The following is a 4,025-nucleotide window of genomic DNA, read 5'->3' on the forward strand; positions in this document are numbered from 1 at the left end:
CTTATCGCCAGAATGCTTGAGAAAGATTACCACAAAAGACCAACGGCAACGAAAGTTAAATAAAAGTTAATGTAGCATGTTCCAATGTCAGGAAGAGTTTGCTTCCCCAATGTGGGAGGCTTTGGGTTTGCAACAATTAAACCATAGGATCTTGCACAGAAGACACATACAGTGTATGGGCTCATCTGGTTTAACGCACAGAGTCCAGGGAAAACTGATGGCTGGCCAAATCATCAATAAGCCTTGATCGCCTCAAAACAAAATATGTATGTAGTTCTATCCTTCATCCGATCATGTTATTTAAGAATTTTGGCTATTTCTTTTCCTTCTAAAATATAATTTGAATGAAATTATTCATTTTAAATGATAAAATATAACAATATTTTACTTAAAACTTTATTACATCATTAGTTATATTAATGGTAAATATTACATTAGCAGTTTATTATTACATTAATGGTTGAAATATCACCATTATTGAAATAATACATTGAAATTGCATAGTGGTTGATTTTTGTTACATTAGTGGTTAATGTGGTTGAAAGTTGTTACATTAGCATTTAATATTACATTAGTGGTTGATCATTACATTAATGGTTGAAGAACAATTATATCACCCATTATTGAAATAATTCACCACTAATATAATAATTAGTTTTGCAATTAAAAACATAAAATATATTAGTTGATAACATATAACAATATTCTACTTAACACCTTATTACAGTAGTTTTTGATTAATGCAAAAATTAGTTTTTTAATCAAAGTTATAAATATGATAATTAATAAAATATAAAAATATTCTACTTAACACCTTATTACATTAGTGGTAGCTTTTTGTTACATTTATGGTTGAAGTATCATCCATTATAGAAATAATTCACCACTAATATGAAATTAGTTTTAAAATTATAAAATATAATTAAAAATATAAAATAGAATAATTGACAAGATATAACAATATTCTACTTAACACCTTATTACATTAGTGGTTGATTTTTGTTACATTAGTGGTTAATATGGTTGAATTTTGTTTTAGTTTTACATTAGTGGTTGAAGTATCACCAATTATTTAAATAATTAACTACTAATGTAACAATTAATTTTATAATTAAAATTAGAAACATTTAAATTTAATAATTCATAACTTCATATTTTTTTAAATTACCAAATTATACATAATTATATATAATTATAGAGATTCAGGATTTGTTACAATAGTGGTTAATTTTGGCATTAATTAGCAAGGTACAGTATCATGTGAAAAAACCTGACCATTGCTCTATGATGCCTGTTGAATTCTTAAACTGTTCAACTTATATATTGTTGAACATACATTTCCTCACTCATTAAGTACTACAAAATTCCTTAACATTTTTAGTGTGAATGTCAGTTTTGACAGTTGTGATTTAAAGCCTTTTAAAAATAACTGAATCCCTTGGGTTCTGGGCCAATTGAAAGTTGGTTCCATGTGACACTCTCAGAGTATAATGTAATAGAGCATTAACACAATTGTTTTGTTTGAGCACATGTTTTAGAAGTGGTTAGTTTAGCTTGTAATTAATAAGTTATCTTTTAACATAAGTATTTGCTTTTAGAAATTTTAGTTTAGTTTCATTTCTCTTACTATTGTTTTGATACTTTGATTAAGGCATGTACTCTATTTTGTTTTTTCATTATTCTTTTTTTCCCTTTTATATTATTATATTATTTAATAACCATATTTTAGTTATCTACTCAGAACGTCAAGGCTGACAAAAGAGGGGTGAATGTAGCCTTAAAATTGTTCAGTTATCCAACGATTATAGATGACTACCATTATTGCACCAAAATCTGTCATTAAAGCTTATACAGTATTTCAATGGTGTTGTTTACCACAATATGACATATGTTGCTGATACCTACAATTAATGTCCATATCTGAGGAATGTTGACCAACTTTGATCAGCATTTGGTCATTGTCATGTAAATAGTACCTACAGTGTTTAAAATACTTTCCTATAATTCATTCAGTAGTAACTTTAGACTTGCCACAAGTCTCTAATTTATTGATTTTTTGTATTATTAGCAAATTTTTCCGAGAATGCCACCAGCGATCAATTTATGTTGAGAAACTTTTTGATGCGAATACCAGAAAAAGTATACTATGAAACACCATGCAAATAAGCAATATGGAATGCCATTGGTGCCAAAATCGATTTATTTTTAAACATTTTCACTGATTAAGACAAAGTTTAAGGACTGGAACCCAGTCTATAGTAACTTCTAATCTAAGTCTCAGACAAAATGCAATATTAAAGCTGACAGTAAAACCTGTATATGTTTCTCTTGCTGCCTGTGCCAAATCTATTTTGCAATCATGAGGAAGCTGACACAAGGATGATATACTGCACAGTGTGTGTGCAGCAAAGTCAAACAGTCGCATTGTTTTCAATAGCCCAGATACAGATTTGTTTTGAAATTTTTGACATTCTATGCCTATTTACTGTAATAAAAATGAGAAAATGTTACTGACCGTTTTCAAGAGGGGGAAAACGTTGAATTTTGAAGAACTTAAAAGTTATTGAAAGACACCGCAGAAGTCAGGAAAACTCATTTCCCGCCATCTAGGAATCAAAATTTTCCCGGACCCCCTTTCATTTTGTGGGTTTGGAAACATTCAGAGAAACCCCCCTCCCCCCAAAATTGAACCCAGATCCGCCCCTGTATGAAAAAGATGAACAATCTAGGCATAAATAACTATTGTACAACTTTTAATGTTGACTTATTTTTTTCAAATTCCAAATATTAATATAGAATGTTACTGAACAATATTAACAACATTAACAGTTTATCTTCATTTTAAATGAATTTGTTCAAAGAAAGATAATTAGTAAACATTGTTTGGTCTTATTTTTTTTCAATTTATATTTTAGTTATCCTGAGTTGGAAATCCTTTGGAAACGTAATTTTACAGCATTATTTTTGTCAGATGTCTTCCTCAGAAATCTAATAAACTGGGTTTTGCCCTCAGCAGAGGGCCCCAGCCACCCCCAGTCTTTGTGGGTCAATTTTTAAATTTATTTCCCACCTACAAAAAATATGGAATCTCCACCACTGATATGAATAATAATGACTATAGAATTTACATGAGTTGCAGGGTATTCTAAAACATGAAAAACAACATTCAATTTGTTATGAATACACAGGATATAATGTACTACAGTACCTTAGTATACAAATAAATCAATACTGTAGAACCCTGTAGAGTTTCGACTTACAAATTGCTGGCATGATTTTCATTACGCTTACTTGCTAAATTCAGCTTAGACTACAGAAATCAGTAGTGATGATGGTGGTAATTCTGTGATTGAGATACCTGGATAAACTGACTAATTGCAACTATTCTTTTAAGAACACCCTTATGAAAAAATAGAACCATCTGACTGTCCTAGCACATGACTGCACAATTTCCATAGCAACATTATTTGTTTGTATCGAAATAGACGAAGTGTACTATCACTAAATTGTTAGAAGCTTTTAAATTGTGCTGTATTTGCTTCAGGTAGGTCTATTCCGTTTACACTACAATTTTAGTCAATTTCTGGTTTATTTATGGCAGACAGACTACATAGGTATAGCTCGATAGACAGACCTACTAGCTGATAAAGGTCTACCTAATGGAGCACTAAGATTCAGGTGATCCAGCTGTTTCATGATGATGATAATAAATAATATAGGGATTTATACCACGCCTTCAGAGGACTGGTCGAAAATTTCTTTTGAAATAAATCAGTGTTTTATAGTCCACGTGACTTGTTGCTTCAATTCCTTGTTTCAACGCCTTTTATATAATTTCAAGAACACACATGGATTTTTGACGATATATATATATATATATATATATATATATATCGTCAAAAATACGAGTGCTTTTAAACTGCCTTGTTACAAGCTTGCTTGTTTCATAGCTAAGGCTCAATCTCAAACTTATCTGAGCTGCACTGATGAGTCCTTAAAGTACGAAACAACGTTGTTTGCAGATT

Source organism: Anneissia japonica, unplaced genomic scaffold (genome assembly GCF_011630105.1).
Source record: "Anneissia japonica isolate Jap-2015-1 unplaced genomic scaffold, ASM1163010v1 scaffold288075_len254835_cov185, whole genome shotgun sequence".
Lineage (NCBI taxonomy): Eukaryota > Metazoa > Echinodermata > Crinoidea > Comatulida > Comatulidae > Anneissia > Anneissia japonica.